This window comes from Oncorhynchus keta, chromosome 28 (assembly GCF_023373465.1).
Source record: "Oncorhynchus keta strain PuntledgeMale-10-30-2019 chromosome 28, Oket_V2, whole genome shotgun sequence".
Classification (NCBI taxonomy): domain Eukaryota; kingdom Metazoa; phylum Chordata; class Actinopteri; order Salmoniformes; family Salmonidae; genus Oncorhynchus; species Oncorhynchus keta.
The window spans coordinates 79,879,908-79,904,507 of NC_068448.1; the positions used below are offsets into that span (position 1 = coordinate 79,879,908).

The 24,600-nt window shown below is 44.7% G+C and overlaps 1 protein-coding gene across 4 annotated transcripts in view; it reads left to right on the plus strand.

Annotated features, from left to right (window-relative positions):
* The window catches only part of LOC127912942 (retinol dehydrogenase 10-A), a 25,317-nt gene extending 22,756 nt beyond the window's left edge, over positions 1–2,561 (plus strand). Inside the window, exons 6-7 of one of the 4 annotated variants that reach the window (XM_052484072.1) lie at positions 1–1,005; positions 1,227–2,561. The exon at positions 1–1,005 is cut by the window's left edge and continues 1,978 nt beyond it. The gene's annotated coding sequence lies outside the window, so the exon portion shown is untranslated. The remainder of the gene's footprint in view (positions 1,006–1,226) is intronic. The other 3 variants (XM_052484073.1, XM_052484074.1, XM_052484075.1) reach the window with 3 other exon arrangements.
* Positions 2,562–24,600: the final 22,039 nt, after the last annotated feature.

A 24,600-nucleotide genomic window follows, 5' to 3' on the forward strand; every position in this document is an offset into this window, starting at 1 on the left:
AACCACTAGGCTACCTGCCACCTCTACACTCTAACCTCTACACTACCCTGCCGCCCCAAGTCAGTTTTTATATATCGTCCTGTCTGAGTTTCCAGGTGTTTTCCAGAAATCCTGGTTGGAAGATTCCTAGAATCACATGTTTTTATGTAATGAATCTGTCACAAAGTCATCAAATCGAGTCATTTAATTTTTTTTTTTAACCTTTAACCACACTGATCACCCTAATGCCTAACCTTACATTAGATCAAAAAACACTTTTGTTTCTTGTTTAACAGGAATTTTTACAATATAGCACATTTTGACATTGCAGCTCTCCCATCTAGGCAAGTTGACATTTATTGGGATGAGTCTTGTCCTTGAGGCAGAACAGAGCCATTTCTGCTAGATGGGCCAGCTGCAAAGTCAAAAATTGGCTACATTCATAAAAACAAATGTGCTTTTTTGGTCTTAATTTGAAGTTAGGGTTCAGATCTGATTTTGTGGCTATGCCAGATAGTGACCACTGTGCAGATCTGCCTCCAGAACAAGATTCACGGTGAAAAACGCCAACCTTACCCCATCTAGCAGAAATGGCTCAGTTCTGCCTCCAGAACAAGATTCATGGTGAAAAACGCCAACCTTACCCCATCTAGCAGAAATGGCTCAGTTCTGCCTCCAGAACAAGATTCACGGTGAAAAACGCCAACCTGTTGAAAGGTACTGGAATTTTGCAGGCCCTATTTCTTCTGGTTGAACTGATGGAGTCAATCAGCCTGAAGGCTCAATACCCTTCTGAACTCTGATATGACTATTGATTGATTGATACTGATTGATTGATACTGATGACTACTGCCTTTTTAGCATTTTCTCCATAAGACATACTTCCAATCCAACCAATGACCAGCCCTTTATCTCCCAGTGAATGATCTGTGGGCGGAGGAACTGTGTAGCTAGCTGATCTAGAAACTCATGTCTTAGTGAAAACTACACTCCTCCACTACATTCATTAGTCTCTCTCTCTCTCTCGTCCTCCACTACATTCATTAGTCTCTCTCTCTCTCTATCCTCCTCCACTACATTCATTAGTCTCTCTCTCTCTCTATCCTCCTCCACTACATTCATTAGTCTCTCTCTCTATTGTCCTCCACTACATTCATTAGTCTCTCTCCTCTACATTCATTAGTCTCTCTCTATCGTCCTCCACTACATTCATTAGTCTCTCTATCATCCTCCACTACATTCATTAGTCTCTCTCTCTCTATCGTCCTCCACTACATTCATTAGTCTCTCTCTCTCTCTCTATCGTCCTCCACTACATTCATTAGTCTCTCTCTCTCTCTCTCTCGTCCTCCACTACATTCATTAGTCTCTCTCTATCCTCCTCCACTACATTCATTAGTCTCTCTCTCTCTCTATTGTCCTCCACTACATTCATTAGTCTCTCTCTCTCTCTATCGTCCTCCACTACATTCATTAGTCTCTCTCTCTCTCTCTATTGTCCTCCACTACATTCATTAGTCTCTATCTCTCTCTCTATCGTCCTCCACTACATTCATTAGTCTCTCTCTCTCTCTCTCTCTATCGTCCTCCACTACATTCATTAGTCTCTATCTCTCTCTCTCTATCGTCCTCCACTACATTCATTAGTCTCTCTCTCTCTCTCTATCGTCCTCCACTACATTCATTAGTCTCTCTCTCTCTCTCTCTATCGTCCTCCACTACATTCATTAGTCTCTCTCTCTCTCTCTCTCTCTATCGTCCTCCACTACATTCATTAGTCTCTCTCTCTCTATCGTCCTCCACTACATTCATTAGTCTCTCTCTCTCTCTATCGTCCTCCACTACATTCATTAGTCTCTCTCTCTCTCTCTCTCTATATCGTCCTCCACTACATTCATTAGTCTCTCTCTCTCTCTCTCTCTCTCTCTCTCTCTCTCTCTCTCTCTCTCTCTCTCTCTATCGTCCTCCACTACATTCATTAGTCTCTCTCTCTCTCTCTATCGTCCTCCACTACATTCATTAGTCTCTCTCTCTCTCTCTCTCTCTATCGTCCTCCACTACTTGTGTCCAGTGAAGCTGAAAATGTAAACATTGGTTGAGTTGTTTTGAGTACAGTACTACATTACCCACAATTCCCTCCATGGAAATTATTTTTCACTAGGGTTGCACATTTCTGGTAGCTTTCCTCAAAAAAAATCCATCCCTGATTTGTCTAGAAATCTTGGTTAAAAAGGTTTCAGGAAAAAACAGGAAATCCTCCAACCAGGATTTCTGGGAATTTGGGGAAATGTACTGTACATTTGAAACCTTAGTCTCCCCTGTATTTGATATTTGGTTCTATATATTTGATCTACTTTAGGGAAGAACACAACTACATTCCTCCAGCTACGGTAATGAGCCTAAATACTCTACCTCTTCATTTGCCATTCGTTGACAGTATGACATAAAATCCTCTTTTCTTTCTATTTTGTTTTTGTTGTTGTAATTCTTTCCGAAAGACCGCTCTTTAGTCGAGAGCACATGTGGTTCCTATGTTTAGTGTCTGTACCTAACTTAAATGAATAAAGTAGATTATAATGTGGTGTGTGCGTTTCCTTTTGGCTATATAATAATAATAATATAATATAATAATAATATAATATATGCCATTTAGCAGACGCTTTTATCCAAAGCGATGTGTGCATACATTCTACGTATGGGTGGTCCCGGGAATCGAACCCACTACCCTGGCGTTACAAGCGCTATGCTCTACCAACTGAGCTACAGAAGTACCATTCTAATTTTTAATCATAGCCGACCTGATTTCTTAGTATGATTTAGACCGTGAATCAACGGCAGATCCACGTTTTTTAAAAAGCACACTTGATATTTAAAGTTAGTGTTTTGCTTGAGCCCGACGTACCCAGTGTTGATGCTCTCGGCAAGTGCAGGGACATTGTATTTAAAAGAGCTTCGCCGTCATAGCGTGATCAGATTGAATCCCGGCCTCAGTTGGATTAGGATAGTAAACACCATTGTAGTCACAGCAAGTCTATTGATAACCGGTGTTGGGGAAAGCTACTCTGAAAAGAGAGTTTAGCAAACGTACCAATTACCTCACACTGAAAGAATTTAAGCTACCCCCCCTAAGAAAAATATAGTTGACTTAATTAAAGCTACTTTGAAAAAGTAGTTCATCCAAACTACTTAAAATGATCTGTAAATCTGAAAAGTCATACACTGCAAATTACATGGCAAATCCCTTTGGGTCATATGTTAACAAGAATGTATCATTTAGTCTATTAAACACACAAACTATGTTTCAAGGGAGAATTAGGCTGGTCTGGGGAATAAAAAGTAGTGTAATTCCAGCAGTTAGCTACACTACTAGATGGCAACAACTAAAATGTAATTAAATGTGGCTTTCCAAGCAAGAGTCCACAATTTAAAATCTTCCACATATTTCATATTTATTCTAGTTACTATAAACCGGTCTGGATTCTTCCACGTTCTAAATGCTCCATTGTGACATCACTTCCACCATTCCATTCACTCCGTAAATGCAACTTTTGACAAAAACAAAAAAGTTAGTATTGTCAAATGTTATTAAATAAACAGTGTGTCGGGTAACGATAATAATTATACATTAAATCATTATCTCAGGGTATAACAGAGCATTACATCATTATCTCAGGGTATAACAGAGCATTACATCATTATCTCAGGGTATAACAGAACATTACATCATTACCTCAGGGTATAACAGAACATTACATCATTATCTCAGGGTATAACAGAGCATTACATCATTATCTCAGGGTATAACAGAACATTACATCATTATCTCAGGGTATAACAGAACATTACATCATTACATCATTATCTCAGGGTATAACAGAACATTACATCATTATCTCAGGGTATAACAGAACATTACATCATTATCTCAGGGTATAACAGAACATTACATCATTATCTCAGGGTATAACAGAACATTACATCATTACATCATTATCTCAGGGTATAACAGAACATTACATCATTACCTCAGGGTATAACAGAACATTACATCATTATCTCAGGGTATAACAGAACATTACATCATTCTCTCAGGGTATAACAGAACATTACATCATTACCTCAGGGTATAACAGAACATTACATCATTACCTCAGGGTAAAACAGAACATTACATCATTATCTCAGGGTATAACAGAGCATTACATCATTATCTCAGGGTATAACAGAACATTACATCATTATCTCAGGGTATAACAGAACATTACATCATTATCTCAGGGTATAACAGAACATTACATCATTATCTCAGGGTATAACAGAACATTACATCATTATCCCAGGGTATAACAGAACATTACATCATTACATCATTATCTCAGGGTATAACAGAACATTACATCATTACCTCAGGGTATAACAGAACATTACATCATTACATCATTATCTCAGGGTAAAACAGAACATTACATCATTATCCCAGGTATAACAGAACATTAAATCATTACCTCAGGGTATAACATAACATTAAATCAGTACTGATGAGTACTTTTACGTGATCTCTACAGGGACCCGGGAAGAACTTTTGGAAATTCCATGCTTATCTAAAACTCTATGAGTGAACATCCTCATTTCACAATTAACTAGGAGAATATTGGAGTGGAAAGGGTTAAGGTCTGGATTCAGCATCCTGAGTGTATCCTGTTCATGTTATACTAGACAACATACACATGTCCACATCAAAGATTTTTTATATTTTTATAACTAAACCCAGATAGACCACAGCTTGTTGTTTCCAATGGGATCGAATTAGTCATAGTGGGCAGAACACGCAAGGAGGTGGGCAGAGCCAAGACCACCAGACAAACAGAACACCCAAGGAGGTGGGCAGAGCCAAGACCACCAGACAAACAGAACACGCAAGACCACCAGACAAACAGAACACGTGGGCAGAGCCAAGAACAGACAAACAGACAAGACAGAACAAACAGCAAGGAGGTGGGCAGAGCCAAGAACACCAGACAAACAGAACACGCAAGGAGGTGGGCAGAGCCAAGAACACCAGACAAACAGAACACGCAAGGAGGTGGGCAGAGCCAAGAACACCAGACAAACAGAACACGCAAGGAGGTGGACAGGCCAAGGGCAGAACAGCCAAGAACACCAGACAAACAGAACACGCAAGGAGGTGGGCAGAGCCAAGAACAAGACAAAAGCCAGAACACCAGACAAACAGAACACGCAAGGAGGTGGGCAGAGCCAAGAACACCAGACAAACAGAACACGCAAGGAGGTGGGCAGAGCCAAGAACACCAGACAAACAGAACACGCAAGGAGGTGGGCAGAGCCAAGAACACCAGACAAACAGAACACGCAAGGAGGTGGGCAGAGCCAAGAACACCAGACAAACAGAACACGCAAGGAGGTGGGCAGAGCCAAGAACACCAGACAAACAGAACACGCAAGGAGGTGGGCAGAGCCAAGAACACCAGACAAACAGAACACGCAAGGAGGTGGGCAGAGCCAAGAACACCAGACAAACAGAACACGCAAGGAGGTGGGCAGAGCCAAGAACACCAGACAAACAGAACACGCAAGGAGGTGGGCAGAGCCAAGAACAGCAGACAAACAGAACACCAGACAAACAGAACACGCAAGGAGGTGGGCAGAGCCAAGAACACCAGACAAACAGAACACGCAAGGAGGTGGGCAGAGCCAAGAACACCAGACAAACAGAACACGCAAGGAGGTGGGCAGAGCCAAGAACACCAGACAAACAGAACACGCAAGGAGGTGGGCAGAGCCAAGAACACCAGACAAACAGAACACGCAAGGAGGTGGGCAGAGCCAAGAACACCAGACAAACAGAACACGCAAGGAGGTGGGCAGAACACGCAAGGAGGTGGATGCAGCTAGTTTTCTGTCTTTCCAGCTTCAATCTGAAGATTAGCAGTAGCCCTGCCTCCCGTAAACATACATCGCTAATTATGTCAGAACTACTGGGGTTTTAAATATGTCACTAGGGTTTTAAATATGTCACTAGGGTTTTAAATATGTCACTAGGTTTTTAAATATGTCACTGGGGCGGCAGGGTAGCCTCGGGGGCGGCAGGGTAGCCTAGGGGGCGGCAGGGTAGCCTAGGGGGCGGCAGGGTAGCCTAGTGGTTAGAGTGTTGGACTAGTAACCGGAAGGTTGCAAGTTCAAACCCCCGAGCTGACATAGAGCAGTAGAGACATAGAGCAGTAGAGACATAGAGCAGTAGAGACATAGAACAGTAGAGACATAGAACAGTACAGCAGTAGAGACATAAATACATTTCATGCATTTCTACATTTTACATGACTGGAGGCTCTGGAAGAATATTTTTTAATACCGCACAAATGATCGAAATGACAGACTACTTTTACACTGACAAACTGAGATCAATGATAACGACCTTAAATCCATCAATGTCCAAGGCCTAGGTGTGCGTGGAGACACATATTGAATAATATGAGGAGGAAATTATAGTCCCAAAAATGCTTTCCAGTTTCACTGACTCGCCCAATGATGCGCAGCTCACTCGTCGGTGATTGCCAATATCTTGCGATTGTTTTACTCTGGAAAACAATATTTGGAAGTTGATCAAATATTTTGTTAGCCTCGAGCAGACAGATTAGAGTCTTCTCTTTTCAGCAGGAGCCAATTTGGTTTCTGATCTGTGTTCCCGCGATTGTATCTGAAATATTGCGAAAGGCTTGTTTCCTCTGCATGCTGTTCACTGGCAGATGTGCCACGCGTTCCCGACTGTAGGCTTTGCCTTGTTTTTGGGCTACACACAATCCACAGCTAGGCAATAAAAATACAAATTTTAAAAAGCTATTGATCCTCTGTGGCTAGATTATGGGCATGTTCATGGTGTAGAAGGATAATCAGAATGATTTCATTTATTTCTGGACAGACAGCGCTAATTCTATAACTTTTAGCAAATGTATTTAAATTGATCAGGGGCGCTTGCAGCTTCCCCAGAATCCTTTGCACGGCGATGATTGTAAAACAGCTGGAGAGATGAGAGTTGCGGTGGGAAAAGTACCCACTTGAGTAAAAATAAAGATACCTTCATATTATTATTTTTTACTCAAGTAAAAGTGAAAGTCACCCAGTAAAATACTACCTGAGTAAAAGTCTAAAAGTATTTGGTTTGTTTTAAATATACTTAACTATCAAAAGTAAATGTTATTTCTAAAATATACTAGAAAACCATATGGCACCATTTCCTAGATTTTTATTTATTTACTGATATCCAGGGGGGAACACTCCAACACTCACACATCTTTACAAACAAAGCTTTTGTGTTTAGTGAGTCCTCCAGATCAGAGGCAGTAGGGATGACCAGGGATGTTCTCTGTTTAGTGAGTCCTCCAGATCAGAGGCAGTAGGGATGACCAGGGATGTTCTCTGTTTAGTGAGTCCTCCAGATCAGAGGCAGTAGAGATGACCAGGGATGTTCTCTGTTTAGTGAGTCTGCCAGATCAGAGGCAGTAGGGATGAACAGGGATGTTCTCTGTTTAGTGAGTCTTCCAGATCAGAGGCGGTAGGGATGACCAGGGATGTTCTCTGTTTAGTGAGTCCTCCAGATCAGAGGCGGTAGGGATGACCAGGGATGTTCTCTGTTTAGTGAGTCCTCCAGATCAGAGGCAGTAGGGATGACCAGGGATGTTCTCTGTTTAGTGAGTCCTCCAGATCAGAGACAGTAGGGATGACCAGGGATGTTCTCTGTTTAGTGAGTCCTCCAGATCAGAGACAGTAGGGATGACCAGGGATGTTCTCTGTTTAGTGAGTCCTCCAGATCAGAGGCAGTAGGGATGACCAGGGATGTTCTCTGTTTAGTGAGTCCTCCAGATCAGAGGCAGTAGGGATGACCAGGGATGTTCTCTGTTTAGTGAGTCTGCCAGATCAGAGGCAGTAGGGATGACCAGGGATGTTCTCTGTTTAGTGAGTCCTCCAGATCAGAGGCAGTAGGGATGTTCTCTGTTTAGGAGTCTCCAGATCAGAGGCAGTAGGGATGACCAGGGATGTTCTCTGTTTAGTGAGTCTTCCAGATCAGTACTTTAGGGATGTCAGGGATGAAATCTGTTTAGTGAGTCCTCCAGATACATTGTCTTTAGGAATGACCAGGGATGTTCTCTGTTTAGTGAGTCCTCCAGATCAGAGGCAGTAGGGATCCCCAAACAACGATTTAAGTACCAGGGATGTTCTCTGTTTAGTGAGTCCTCCAGATCAGAGACAGTAGGGATGACCAGGGATGTTCTCTGTTTAGTGAGTCCTCCAGATCAGAGGCAGTAGAGATGACCAGGGATGTTCTCTGTTTAGTGAGTCCTCCAGATCAGAGGAAGTAGGGATGTTCTCTGTTTAGTGAGTCTGCCAGATCAGAGGCAGTAGAGATGGGATGTTCTCTAGTTTAGTGAGTCCTCCATCAGAGATCATAGGGATGACCAGGGATGTTCTCTGTTTAGTGAGTCCTCCAGATCAGATCATAGGGATGACCAGGGATGTTCTCTGTTTAGTGAGAGATACCAGATCAGAGACAGTAAGGATGACCAGGGATGTTCTCTGTTTTAGAGAGTCCTCCAGATCAGAGGCAGTAGAGATGACCAGGGATGTTCTCTGTTTAGTGAGTCCTCCAGATCAGAGATCATAGGGATCTCCAGGGATGTTCTGTTTAGTGAGTCCTCCAGATCATAGAGTAGGGATCTTCTTCTAGTTCTGTGAGAGATGCCAGATCAGAGGCAGGAGAGATCTGACCAGGGATGTTCTCTGAGTGAGTCCTCCAGATCAGATCATAGAGATGACTCAGGGATGTTCTCTTGATAAGAGATCATGAATTTGACCATTTTCCTGTCCTGCTAAGCATTCAAAATGTAACTAGTACTTTTGGGTGTCAGGGGAAATGTAAGGAGTTATAAGTAATTGTCTTTAGTTCTAGTGAAGTAAAAGTAAAAGTAGTCAAAAATATAAATAGTAAAGTACAGATATCCCCAAACAACGATTTAAGTAGTACTTTATAGTACTGAACACATCTGGATGGTCGTGTCTATTAGAGCAGGGATCATAGAGAGGGAATCTCCTTCTAGTTCTGTGAGAGATACAGTATTAGAGGGAATCTCCTTCTAGTTCTGTGAGAGATACAGTATTAGAGGGAATCTCCTTCGAGTTCTGTGAGAGATACAGTATTAGAGGGAATCTCCTTCTAGTTCTGTGAGAGATACAGTATTAGAGGGAATCTCCTTCTAGTTCTGTGACGCAAACCATAAACCTAGGGGAATCAACCTAATCTAGTTCTCTTAGATACAGTATATCAGAGATCATATGATTGGGAATCTCCTTCGAGTTCTGTGAGAGATACAGCAGAGATCATAGAGAGGGAATCTCCTTCTAGTTCTTTGCTAGCTTTCATCAGAGATCATAAGAGTGGAATCTATTTTTTTCATGTGAGAGATACAGTAGATAGATCCCGGAATCTCCTTCAGTTCAAAACAGAGAGATCCCGGACAGTATTAGAGGGAATCTCCTTCTAGTTCAAAACAGAGAGATACAAACATCCAAAACAGGAGAATCTCCTTCTAGTTCCATGAGAGATATCTAAACAGTCCAAGTATTAGAGGGAATCTAAACATTCCAGTTCAGTGAGAGATCTAAACAGTCCAAACAGAGGGAATCCCGGATCTAAACTAGTTCCAAAACAGAGATCCCGGATCTAAACAGTCCAAAACTGCCGGATCTAAACAAACATCCAAAACAGAGAGGAATCTAAACTAGTTCTGTGAGAGATCCCGGATCAGTATCCAAAGAGGGAATCTCCTTGTAGTTCTGTGAGAGATCCCGGATCTAAGTATCCAAAGAGAGAGAATCTCGGATCTAGTTCAAAACAGAGAGATACAGTATCCAAAACAGAGAGAATCCCTTCTAGTTCAGTCAAATACAGAGATTAGAGGGAATCTAAACAGTTCTGTGAGAGATACAGTATCTAAACAGCCAAATCATAGAGATGGGAATCTAAACAGTTCTGTGAGAGATACATCAAAGATCAAAACAGAGAGATCCCGGAATCTAAACAGTCCAAAACAGAGATCCCGGATCTAAAGCAGTCCAAAACAGAGATCCCGGATCTAAACTCCAAAACTAGTTCCGGATCTAAACAGTCCAAAACAGGAATCCCGGATCTAGTTCCAAAAGAGATACAGTATTAAAATCTCCTTCTAGTTCTGGAGAAACAGTCCAAAACAGGGAATCTCCTTCTAGTTCTGTCCAAAACAGTATTAGAGGGAATCTCCAAAACAGATAGTTCTGGAGAAACAGTCCCAAAACAGAGGGATCCCGGATCTAGTTCAGTCCAAAACAGATTAGAGGGAATCTCCGGATCTAAACAGTTCAAAACAGAGAGATACAGTATTAAGGGAAGTCCTTCTAGTTCTGTGATCTAAACAGTCCAAAACAGAGGGAATCTCCTTCTAGTTCAAAACAGAGATCCAGTATCTAAACAGTCCAAAACAGAGAGAATCTCCGTAGTTAAACTGTCCAATACAGAGAGCAGAGATCTAAATAGTCCAAAACAGGAATCTCCGGATTAAACAGTCCAGTTCAGAGAGATACAGTATCTAAGCAGTCCAAAACAGAGAGGGAATCTAAACAGTCCAAAACAGAGAGATGCCGGATCTAAACAGTCCAAAACAGATAGATCCCGGATCTAAACAGTCCAAAACAGAGAGATGCCGGATCTAAACAGTCCAAAACAGAGAGATGCCGGATCTAAACAGTCCAAAACAGAGAGATGCCAGATCTAAACAGTCCAAAACAGAGAGATCCCGGATCTAAACAGTCCAAAACAGAGAGATGCCGGATCTAAACAGTCCAAAACAGAGAGATCCCGGATCTAAACATTCCAAAACAGAGAGATGCCAGATCTAAACAGTCCAAAACAGATAGATCCCGGATCTAAACAGTCCAAAACAGAGAGATCCCGGATCTAAACAGTCCAAAACAGAGAGATCCCGGATCTAAACAGTCCAAAACAGAGAGATCCCGGATCTAAACAGTCCAAAACAGAGAGATGCCGGATCTAAACAGTCCAAAACAGAGAGATGCCGGATCTAAACAGTCCAAAACAGAGAGATGCCAGATCTAAACAGTCCAAAACAGAGAGATGCCGGATCTAAACAGTCCAAAACAGAGAGATCCCGGATCTAAACAGTCCAAAACAGAGAGATCCCGGATCTAAACAGTCCAAAACAGAGAGATCCCGGATCTAAACAGTCCAAAACAGAGAGATCCCGGATCTAAACAGTCCAAAACAGAGAGATCCCGGATCTAAACAGTCCAAAACAGAGATCCCGGATCTAAACAGTCCAAAACAGAGAGATCCCGGATCTAAACAGTCCAAAACAGAGAGATCCCGGATCTAAACAGTCCAAAACAGAGAGATCCCGGATCTAAACAGTCCAAAACAGAGAGATCCCGGATCTAAACAGTCCAAAACAGAGAGATGCCGGATCTAAACAGTCCAAAACAGAGAGATCCCGGATCTAAACAGTCCAAAACAGAGAGATCCCGGATCTAAACAGTCCAAAACAGAGAGATGCCGGATCTAAACAGTCCAAAACAGAGAGATCCCGGATCTAAACAGTCCAAAACAGAGAGATCCCGGATCTAAACAGTCCAAAACAGAGAGATCCCGGATCTAAACAGTCCAAAACAGATAGATCCCGGATCTTGTTCGGCTCAAATGAAGCACTGGAAGGGAAGCTTCACGACTCTGTAACGAGTGGAGGAGAGACTCGTTGCTTAGTGGGGGAAACCGGTTGAAAGTTTCTGACACAGGTTGAACATGCCTATTGCATTTCTTTCCAGAAGCCATGAGAAAATGATCCGGCTGCGCGGACTGTACAGGGGTTTAACCCCTGGGGGTTAACACTACTACATATACTGGTGGCACGGACACCATTTAATCTTTTTATACATTTAAATTGCACTTGCATAACTATTACGTCTGAAGCCGAGCTTACAACTCGACTGTCCTCACCATAAGGCGATAGTTATGCATATTAAGAGTACAGCGACTGCAATGAGAAGGCAAAATGTTAGCTATTTAGTTTTGTTTTCGTCCGTAGGAGGTCCTGCAGATCTATGGATGGGGAGGACCATCCTCCTCAGTGAATTTCATAAAAATAAAAATGGTTAAACATAAAAAATATTACCCTTTTTAGATAGAACTATACTAAATATTATCATGTCACCAAATAATTGATTAAAACACACTGTTTTGCAATAAAGGTCACAGTAGCCTCAACAGCACTCTGTAGGGTAGCACCATGGTGTAGCCGGAGGACAGCTAGCTTCCATCCTCCTCTGAGTACAATGACTTCAATACAAAACCCAGGAGGATCATGGTTCTCACCCCCTTCCTTAGACTTACACAGTAATTATGACTACTTCCAGAGGATGTCCTCCAACCTGTCAGAGCTCCTGCAGCATGAATTGACATGTTGTCCACACAATCAATAGATCAGAGAATCAATCTATTACTGAAAGCATACACTACAGCCAACTAGCACTGCAGTGCATAAAATGTGGCGAGTAGTTGACTCAAAGAGAGAGGAAGACAATAGTTGATTTTTTTTAAACAAATGAATTTCTTCCAAAATAAAGGAGAAGCAAGAGTGGAATATATATATAGAGAGAGTGTAATTTCTATTCACTTTCAGTTTCACTTACTTCGCTAGCAGATGCAGCTAGCTAGTTTGCCTACTGAAACACCCTGCTCAAATAGAGGGATGCTATGTTAACTCGCTGGCAAGGACTTTCATAGTTGTCAAGTTAAGGCTTTAGGTTTTACTAATGTATGGCCACCGGGGGCCCACCGTTGTAACTGAAGGTACACTGTAACGTTACTGCACGGTTGTAACGGCTTTATTAACGGGTTAGTTCTATTAGCAATGCTGACTTTTGACGTTACTTCAGCTAATATAGTGAGAACAATGTAGGCTGTTTGTCTTGGAAAGGTTTTCCGACCTGGACACATACAGCTGATGTGTTGTGTATTGTAGTCCACAAGTGAAGGGAAGAGGTGAGAGGAGGAGAGAGCATGGATCCGAGAAGCAATACAACGTGGCTGCTATGAAAGTGAACTGTGTTTTACGCGTGACCAGGGGTGTATTCATTCCGCCGATTCTGTTGAAAAACGTTTCTTAAGCAAACGCAACAAAACAGGGATATAAACATACTTGAATTTGTCCAATAGAAAGTCTAATTTTCAACTGTCGGACTAATGATTACACCCTGTATCAGCCAGATGCAGGTAAGAGTGTTATTGAATTTCACCGTCTGTCATCTCACATTTGTCTCTCGACCTGTGTACATGTACGTTGTAAAAATAAATAAATAATAATATGCCATTTAGCAGACGCTTTTATCCAAAGCGACTTACAGTCATTTGTGCATACATTCTACGTATGTAAACTATCATTCACAGGATAGGTTACAGGATAGGTTGCATCAACCTCATAATGGGAACAGGGAACATTAGAGTATCATGTAGTATCCTAAACCTATCACTGTTTCATTGAACTGGGCGAATGAAAATCTGTAATAAAAATTAAGGCCATTGCTCGTGAACGGCACTGACCTCCACCAGTGTGTGTGTTTGTTCTGTATCTAAAGAGATATACCCCAAAGCCAATCATGGGCAAAGCTGAACCACAGTGGCCTCAGGCTTCTGTTCCAGTCCAGCATTAACACATTAGATTAAACATCAAAAGTACATTTCTCATTCATTTCTCATAGGGCCCACAGGACTCATAAGGCCTACATGACTCATAGGGCCCACAGGACTCATAGGGCCCACAGGACTCATAGGGCCCACAGGACTCATAAGGCCTACATGACTCATAGGGCCCACAGGACTCATAGGGCCTACAGGACTCATAGGGCCCACAGGACTCATAGGGAACACAGGACTCATAGGGCCCACATGACTCATAGGGCCCACATGACTCATAGGGCCCACAGGACTCTTAGGGCCCACAGGACTTATAGGGCCTACAGGACTCATAGGGCCCACAGGACTCATAGGGCCCACAGGACTCATAGGGCCCACAGGACTCATAGGGAACACAGGACTCATAGGGCCCACATGACTCATAGGGCCGGGCCCACAGGACTCATAGGGCCGGGCCCACAGGACTCATAGGGCCCACAGGACTCATAGGGCCGGGCCCACAGGACTCATAGGGCCGGGCCCACAGGACTCATAGGGCCCACAGGACTCATAGGGTTACAGGACTGATTAGGGCCCACAGGACTTATAAGGCCCACATGATTATAGGGCCCACAGGACTATAGGGCCCACAGGATTCAAGGGCCCACAGGACTCACATGGCCCACAGGACTTGATTACAGGATGTAGGGAACACAGGACTAATAGGGCCCACAGGACTTATAGGGCCCACAGGATTAAAGGAGGGCCGGGTTACAGGACATAGGGCCGGGCCCACAGGACTCATAGGGCCCACAGGACTCATAGGGCCGGGCCCACAGGACTCATAGGGCCCACAGGACTCATAGGGCACACAGGACTCATAGGGCCCACGGGACTCATAGGGCCCACAGGACTCATAGGGCCCACAGGACTCATAAGGATCTTAAGGCTCATAGGGCTCTACTATAGGGAATAGGGTTTCATTTGAGACACACTCCATGTGAAGTGTTATTGAGGGCTCACAACCAGAGAAAGACCAACATTGATTATAGAAGGATGTAGGTTATAACATTGATTAAAGGATGTAGGTTATAACATTGATTAAAGGATGTAGGTTATAACATTGATTATAGAAGGATGTAGGTTATAACATTGATTAAAGGATGTAGGTTATAACATTGATTAAAGGATGTAGGTTATAACATTGATTATAGAAGGATGTAGGTTATAACATTGATTAAAGGATGTAGCTTATAACATTGATTATAGAAGGATGTAGGTTATAACATTGATTAAAGGATGTAGGTTATAACATTGATTAAAGGATGTAGGTTATAACATTGATTAAAGGATGTAGGTTATAACATTGATTAAAGGATGTAGGTTATAACATTGATTAAAGGATGTAGGTTATAACATTGATTAAAGGATGTAGGTTATACCATTGATTAAAGGATGTAGGTTATAACATTGATTAAAGGATGTAGGTTATAACATTGATTAAAGGATGTAGGTTATAACATTGATTAAAGGATGTAGGTTATACCATTGATTAAAGGATGTAGGTTATAACATTGATTAAAGGATGTAGGTTATAACATTGATTAAAGGATGTAGGTTATAACATTGATTAAAGTATGTAGGTTATAACATTGATTAAAGGATGTAGGTTATACCATTGATTAAAGGATGTAGGTTATAACATTGATTAAAGGATGTAGGTTATACCATTGATTAAAGGATGTAGGTTATAACATTGATTAAAGGATGTAGGTTATAACATTGATTAAAGGATGTAGGTTATAACATTGATTAAAGGATGTAGGTTATAACATTGATTAAAGGATGTAGGTTATACCATTGATTAAAGGATGTAGGTTATAACATTGATTAAAGGATGTAGGTTATAACATTGATTAAAGGATGTAGGTTATAACATTGATTAAAGGATGTAGGTTATAACATTGATTAAAGGATGTAGGTTATACCATTGATTAAAGGATGTAGGTTATAACATTGATTAAAGGATGTAGGTTATAACATTGATTAAAGGATGTAGGTTATAACATTGATTAAAGGATGTAGGTTATAACATTGATTATAGAAGGATGTAGGTTATAACATTGATTAAAGGATGTAACACAGATCTGTCAGTCAGAGCCCAAACGGCACCCTATTCCCTATATAGTGCACTACTTTCGACCAGTGACCTAATGAGCCCGTAGCCGTTTGGAACACGACCACAACAGGTGATTCTCTATGAATGAATAACATCACAGCTCTCTCATGTCAAAGACCTGGTGATATGAGTTGTTGTAGGGAGTTGCATAGCTACATATCCATTTTTTTTTCTGAATGTATTGAGTCAAACACTGAAATAACAGACTAGAAGCCGTTCCAAAATGTCCCGGAGACAGATGTTATTTCACCCCAGGGGGAGAATCTGATGAGAATGGACTAATACGACGCTGCTCGGGATTCCATTCGGGAACGCAAACAATGGAAATCTGTATTGGAGGGAGACAAGGCTTCCTTCCCGAACTGGGAACGTTCCCATTGAGGAAAGGAAACCTCGCGGAATACCCTGCTAGATAATATGCAAATCAAAAGCCTCTCTGCTTTTGAGTTCCGGAATTTCAGAATGTACACTCGCCGTCCACTTCATTAATGATTCACCAATGAGATTTAAACAAATCAGAGGGGGAGGAGACTTCCACGTAAGGTTCTATACTTAGATATGGGACAGGAAACGTAAACAGAATGATTATTTGAATTCTATTGGTGGAACATGTACTGAAATATCTTTCCTTTTAATAATCATATCAGGGGGTGGATTCAACACACATTATCAGGTCTTGGTTTTACGTAGGTTTAATGGCCCTGGTCAAAGGTAGCTCTACACTGGTCAAAGGTAGCTCTACACTGGTCAAAGGTAGCTCTACACTGGTCAAAGGTAGCTCTATACGGCCCTGGTCAAAGGTAGCTCTACACTGGTCAAAGGTAGCTCTATACTGCCCTGGTCAAAGGTAGCTCTATACTGCCCTGGTCAAAGGTAGCTCTATACTGGTTAAGGGTAGCTCTACACTGGTTAAGGGTAGCTCTACACTGGTCAAAGGTAGCTCTATACTGGTCCCTGGTAGCTCTACACTGGTTAAAGGTAGCTCTACACTGGTTAAGGGTAGCTCTACACTGGTCAAAGGTAGCTCTATACTGGTCAAAGGTAGCTCTATACTGGTCAAAGGTAGCTCTACACTGGTCAAAGGTAGCTCTACACTGGTTAAAGGTAGCTCTACACTGGTCAAAGGTAGCTCTACACTGGTCAAAGGTAGCTCTACGGCCCTGGTCAAAGGTAGCTCTACACTGGTTCAAAGGTAGCTCTACACTGGTTAAAGGTAGCTCTACACTGGTCAAAGGTAGCTCTACACTGGTCAAAGGTAGCTCTACACTGGTCAAAGGTAGCTCTACACTGGTCAAAGGTAGCTCTACACTGGTCAAAGGTAGCTCTACACTGGTCAAAGGTAGCTCTACACTGGTCAAAGGTAGCTCTACACTGGTCAAAGGTAGCTCTACACTGGTCAAAGGTAGCTCTATACGGCCCTGGTCAAAGGTAGCTCTACACTGGTCAAAGGTAGCTCTACACTGGTCAAAGGTAGCTCTACACTGGTCAAAGGTAGCTCTACACTGGTCAAAGGTAGCTCTACACTGGTCAAAGGTAGCTCTATACGGCCCTGGTTAAGGGTAGCTCTACACTGGTCAAAGGTAGCTCTACACTGGTCAAAGGTAGCTCTACACTGGTTAAAGGTAGCTCTACACTGGTCAAAGGTAGCTCTATACGGCACTGGTCAAAGGTAGCTCTACACTGGTCAAAGGTAGCTCTACACTGGTCAAAGGTAGCTCTATACGGCCCTGGTCAAAGGTAGCTCTACACTGGTCAAAGGTAGCTCTACACTGGTCAAAGGTAGCTCTACACTGGTACGTAGCCCTGGTCAAAGGTAGCTCTATACGGCTCCTGGTCAAAGGTAGCTCTACACTGGTCAAAGGTAGCTCTATACGGCCCTGGTCAAAGGTAGCTCTACACTGGTTAAGGGTAGCTCTACCCTGGTCAAAGGTAGCTCTACACTGGTTAAGGGTAGCTCTACACTGGTTAAGGGTAGCTCTACACTGGTTAAGGGTAGCTCTACACTGGTAGGTAGCTCCCTGGTCAAAGGTAGCTCTACACTGGTCAAAGGTAGCTCTACGGCCCTGGTCAAAGGTAGCTCTACACTGGTCAAAGGTAGCTCTATACGGCACTGGTCAAAGGTAGCTCTACACTGGTCAAAGGTAGCTCTATACTGCCCTGGTCAAAGGTAGCTCTATACTGCCCTGGTCAAAGGTAGCTCTATACTGGTTAAGGGTAGCTCTACACTGGTTAAGGGTAGCTCTACACTGGTCAAAGGTAGCTCTACACTGGTCAAAGGTAGCTCTACACTGGTTAAGGGTAGCTCTACACTGGTCAAAGGTAGCTCTACACTGGTCAAAGGTAGCTCTACACTGGTCAAAGGTAGCTCTACACTGGTTAAGGGTAGCTCTACACTGGTCAAAGGTAGCTCTACACTGGTTAAGGGTAGCTCTACGGCCCTGGTCAAGGGTAGCTCTACGGCCCTGGTCAAGGGTAGCTCTACGGCCCTGGTCAAAGGTAGCTCTACGGCCCTGGTCAAGGGTAGCTCTACGGCCCTGGTCAAAGGTAGCTCTACACTGGTCAAAGGTAGCTCTACACTGGTTAAGGGTAGCTCTACACTGGTCAAAGGTAGCTCTACACTGGTCAAAGGTAGCTCTACACTGGTCAAAGGTAGCTCTACACTGGTTAAGGGTAGCTCTACACTGGTCAAAGGTAGCTCTACACTGGTTAAGGGTAGCTCTACACTGGTCAAAGGTAGCTCTACACTGGTCAAAGGTAGCTCTACACTGGTCAAAGGTAGCTCTACACTGGTTAAGGGTAGCTCTACACTGGTCAAAGGTAGCTCTACACTGGTTAAGGGTAGCTCTACGGCCCTGGTCAAGGGTAGCTCTACGGCCCTGGTCAAGGGTAGCTCTACGGCCCTGGTCAAAGGTAGCTCTACGGCCCTGGTCAAGGGTAGCTCTCAAAGGTAGCTCCCTGGTCAAAGGTAGCTCTACACTGGTCAAAGGTAGCTCTACACTGGTTAAGGGTAGCTCTACCCTGGTCAAGGGTAGCTCTACGGCCCTGGTCAAGGGTAGCTCTACCCTGGTCAAAGGTAGCTCTACCCTGGTCAAGGGTAGCTCTACGGCCCTGGTCAAAGGTAGCTCTACACTGGTCAAAGGTAGCTCTACACTGGTTAAGGGTAGCTCTACGGCCCTGGTCAAGGGTAGCTCTACGGCCCTGGTCAAGGGTAGCTCTACGGCCCTGGTCAAAGGTAGCTCTACGGCCCTGGTCAAGGGTAGCTCTACGGCCCTGGTCAAAGGTAGCTCTATGGCCCTGGTCAAAGGTAGCTCTACGGCCCTGGTCAAAGGTAGCTCTACGGCCCTGGTCAAGGGTAGCTCTACGGCCCTGGTCAAGGGTAGCTCTACGGCCCTGGTCAAGGGTAGCTCTACGGCCCTGGTCAAAGGTAGCTCTACGGCCCTGGTCAAAGGTAGCTCTACGGCCCTGGTCAAAGGTAGCTCAACGGCCCTGGTCAAGGGTAGCTCTACGGCCCTGGTCAAGGGTAGCTCTACGGCCCTGGTCAAGGGTAGCTCTACGGCCCTGGTCAAAGGTAGCTCTACGGCCCTGGTCAAGGGTAGCTCTACGGCCCTGGTCAAGGGTAGCTCTACGGCCCTGGTCAAAGGTAGCTCTACGGCCCTGGTCAAGGGTAGCTCTACGGCCCTGGTCAAAGGTAGCTCTACGGCCCTGGTCAAAGGTAGCTCTACGGCCCTGGTCAAAGGTAGCTCTACGGCCCTGGTCAAAGGTAGCTCAACGGCCCTGGTCAAGGGTAGCTCTACGGCCCTGGTCAAAGGTAGCTCTATGGCCCTGGTCAAAGGTAGCTCTACGGCCCTGGTCAAAGGTAGCTCAACGGCCCTGGTCAAGGGTAGCTCTACGGCCCTGGTCAAGGGTAGCTCTACGGCCCTGGTCAAGGGTAGCTCTACGGCCCTGGTCAAAGGTAGCTCTACGGCCCTGGTCAAAGGTAGCTCAACGGCCCTGGTCAAGGGTAGCTCTACGGCCCTGGTCAAGGGTAGCTCTACGGCCCTGGTCAAGGGTAGCTCTACGGCCCTGGTCAAAGGTAGCTCTACGGCCCTGGTCAAAGGTAGCTCTACGGCCCTGGTCAAAGGTAGCTCTACGGCCCTGGTCAAAGGTAGCTCAACGGCCCTGGTCAAGGGTAGCTCTACGGCCCTGGTCAAAGGTAGCTCTATGGCTCAAAGGTAGCTCTATGGCCCTGGTCAAAGGTAGCTCTACGGCCCTGGTCAAAGGTAGCTCAACGGCCCTGGTCAAGGGTAGCTCTACGGCCCTGGTCAAAGGTAGCTCTACGGCCCTGGTCAAAGGTAGCTCTATGGCCCTGGTCAAAGGTAGCTCTACGGCCCTGGTCAAAGGTAGCTCAAAGGTAGCTCTATGGCCCTGGTCAAAGGTAGCTCTACGGCCCTGGTCAAAGGTAGCTCTACGGCCCTGGTCAAAGGTAGCTCTACGGCCCTGGTCAAGGGTAGCTCTACGGCCCTGGTCAAAGGTAGCTCTACGGCCCTGGTCAACGGCCCTGGTCAACGGCCCTGGTTGTGAGGCTTGTAGGCGTCCTAGAGCAAAACAACACGCCTGTGTTTCGTGAGAGTCTCACCTTTCCACAGAGGGGGTCGTAATAGTATGTAGCTCCGGACAGAAGTTGGCAGATAGGCGGTGCTGACCTCAGACGAGTTCCGTGAAGCTTTTTAGGGGGTCGAGGACAAAAACGGGATGTTATCGGGATGTTTCCTGGTCTGACAAACACGGTTGTAGCTCTGCCACCTTCCACCACTGATGAGGAAAGCTTATGCTGGATTTTTAACATTTTTAAAACATTTTTACCTTTATTTAACCAGGCAAGTGCCAGCCGCACCAATGTGTCGGAGGAAACACCGTGCACCTGGCGACCTTGGTTAGCGCGCACTGCGCCCGGCCCGCCACAGGAGTTAACCCTGATGCTAACGTTAGCCCCGTATATATATATATATTTAAAAAAAATAATTTGACCTTTATTTAACTAGGCAAGTCAGTTAAGAACATATTCTTATTTTCAATGACGGCCTGGGAACAGTGGGTTAACTGCCTATTCAGGGGCAGAACGACAGATTTGTACCTTGTCAGCTCGGGGGTTTGAACTCGCAACCTTCCGGGTACTAGTCCAACGCTCTAACCACTAGGCTACCCTGCCGCCCCAAAGGTACAACCCATGCCAAATATATATATCTCTAGCTTCAGTGGTGTAAAGTACTGAAGTAAAAATTATTTAAAGTACTACATAAGTAGTTTTGTTTGGATATCTGTACTTTGCTATTTACATGTTCTTTTGTGTGTGAATTTTATCCCTTTTTTCTCCCCAATTTAATGGTATTCAATTTTTAGTAGCTACTATCTAGTCACAGGTATCACTACATCTCCCGTACGGGCTCGGGAGAGACAAAGGTTGAAAGTCATGCGTCCTCCGATACCCAACCAAGCCGCACTGCTTCTTAACACAGCGCGCATCCAACCCTGGAAGCCAGCCGCACCAATGTGTCGGAGGAAACACTGTGCACCTGGCACCTTGGTAGCGCAACGGCACTGTCAGGGTAGCCCGCCCCGCCACAGGAGTAGCTGGTGCGGCCCTGGTCAAGGATAGCTCTACCAGCCATGCCCTCCCTAACCCGGAGCGCTACGGCCCCTGGTCAAGGTCGCCCCACGGACCTCCCGGTCGCGGCCGGTTACGACAGAGCCTGGGCGCGAACCCAGAGTCTCTGGTGGCACAGCCGGCGCTGCAGTACAGCGCCCTTAACCACGGTTAATATTGTACTTTTTACTCCGTATATTTTCCTTGACACCCAAAAGTACTTTTACATTTTGAATGCTTAGCAGGACAGGAAAATAGTCAAATTCACTTATCAACCGAACATCCCTGGTCATCACTACTGTCTCTGATCTGGTGGACCCACTAAACAGAGAACATCCCTGGTCATCCCTACTGTCTCTGATCTGGAGGACTCACTAAACAGAGAACATCCCTGGTCATCCCTACTGTCTCTGATCTGGTGGACTCACTAAACAGAGAACATCCCTGGTCAACCCTACTGTCTCTGATCTGGAGGACTCACTAAACAGAGAACATCCCTGGTCATCCCTACTGTCTCTGATCTGGTGGACTCACTAAACAGAGAACATCCCTGGTCAACCCTACTGTCTCTGATCTGGAGGACTCACTAAACAGAGAACATCCCTGGTCAACTCTACTGTCTCTGATCTGGTGGACTCACTAAACAGAGAACATCCCTGGTCATCCCTACTGTCTCTGATCTGGTGGACTCACTAAACAGAGAACATCCCTGGTCAACCCTACTGTCTCTGATCTGGAGGACTCACTAAACAGAGAACATCCCTGGTCAACCCTACTGTCTCTGATCTGGTGGACTCACTAAACAGAGAACATCCCTGGTCAACCCTACTGTCTCTGATCTGGAGGACTCACTAAACAGAGAACATCCCTGGTCATCCCTACTGTCTCTGATCTGGAGGACTCACTAAACAGAGAACATCCCTGGTCAACCCTACTGTCTCTGATCTGGAGGACTCACTAAACAGAGAACATCCCTGGTCCCAACCCTACTGTCTCTGATCTGGAGGACTCACTAAACAGAGAACATCCTGGTCATCACTACTGTCTCTGATCTGGAGGACTCACTAAACAGAGAACATCCCTGGTCATCCCTACTGCCTCTGATCTGGAGGACTCACTAAACAGAGAACATCCCTGGTCATCCCTACTGCCTCTGATCAGGAGGACTCACTAAACAGAGAACATCCCTGGTCATCACTACTGTCTCTGATCTGGAGGACTCACTAAACAGAGAACATCCCTGGTCATCCCTACTGTCTCTGATCTGGAGGACTCACTAAACAGAGAACATCCCTGGTCAACCCTACTGTCTCTGATCTGGTGGACTCACTAAACAGAGAACATCCCTGGTCATCCCTACTGTCTCTGATCTGGAGGACTCACTAAACAGAGAACATCCCTGGTCATCCCTACTGTCTCTGATCTGGAGGACTCACTAAACAGAGAACATCCCTGGTCAACCCTACTGTCTCTGATCTGGAGGACTCACTAAACAGAGAACATCCCTGGTCATCTCTACTGTCTCTGATCTGGTGGACTCACTAAACAGAGAACATCCCTGGTCATCCCTACTGTCTCTGATCTGGAGGACTCACTAAACAGAGAACATCCCTGGTCATCCCTACTGTCTCTGATCTGGAGGACTCACTAAACAGAGAACATCCCTGGTCATCCCTACTGTCTCTGATCTGGAGGACTCACTAAACAGAGAACATCCCTGGTCATCCCTACTGCCTCTGATCTGGAGGACTCACTAAACAGAGAACATCCCTGGTCATCCCTACTGCCTCTGATCTGGAGGACTCACTAAACAGAGAACATCCCTGGTCATCCCTACTGCCTCTGATCTGGAGGACTCACTAAACAGAGAACATCCCTGGTCATCCCTACTGCCTTTGATCTGGAGGACTCACTAATTTACATTTACATTTAAGTCATTTCCCAGACGCTCTTATCCAGACGACTTCAAATCTGGTGCATACACCTTATGACACTAAACAGAGAACATCCCTGGTCATCCCTACTGCCTCTGATCTGGAGGACTCACTAAACAGAGAACATCCCTGGTCATCCCTACTGCCTCTGATCTGGAGGACTCACTAAACAGAGAACATCCCTGGTCATCCCTACTGCCTCTGATCTGGAGGACTCACTAAACAGAGAACATCCCTGGTCCTCCCTACTGCCTCTGATCTGGAGGACTCACTAAACAGAGAACATCCCTGGTCATCCCTACTGCCTCTGATCTGGAGGACTCACTAAACAGAGAACATCCCTGGTCATCCCTACTGCCTCTGATCTGGAGGACTCACTAAACAGAGAACATCCCTGGTCCTCCCTACTGCCTCTGATCTGGAGGACTCACTAAACAGAGAACATCCCTGGTCATCCCTACTGCCTCTGATCTGGAGGACTCACTAAACAGAGAACATCCCTGGTCATCCCTACTGCCTCTGATCTGGAGGACTCACTAAACAGAGAACATCCCTGGTCATCCCTACTGCCTCTGATCTGGAGGACTCACTAAACAGAGAACATCCCTGGTCATCCCTACTGCCTCTGATCTGGAGGACTCACTAAACAGAGAACATCCCTGGTCATCCCTACTGCCTCTGATCTGGAGGACTCACTAAACAGAGAACATCCCTGGTCATCCCTACTGCCTCTGATCTGGAGGACTCACTAAACAGAGAACATCCCTGGTCCTCCCTACTGCCTCTGATCTGGAGGACTCACTAAACAGAGAACATCCCTGGTCCTCCCTACTGCCTCTGATCTGGAGGACTCACTAAACACACATGCTTCATTTGTAAATGATGTCTGAGTGATGGAGTGTGCCCCTTGCGTTTCGTAAATAAAAAAAAAACAAGAAAATTGTGCCATCTGGTTTGCTTAATATAAGGAATTTGAAATGATTTATATTTTTACTTCTGATATTTTAAACCAAATAATTTTAGATTTTTACTCAAGTATAATTTTACTGGGTGACTTTGACTTTTATTTCCAGTTAATCCTGGCCTTCATCAGTTACCTTCTTCCTCTTCACCTGATTTCCACGACACAGAAACGATAAAGAAGAGACGTCAGACG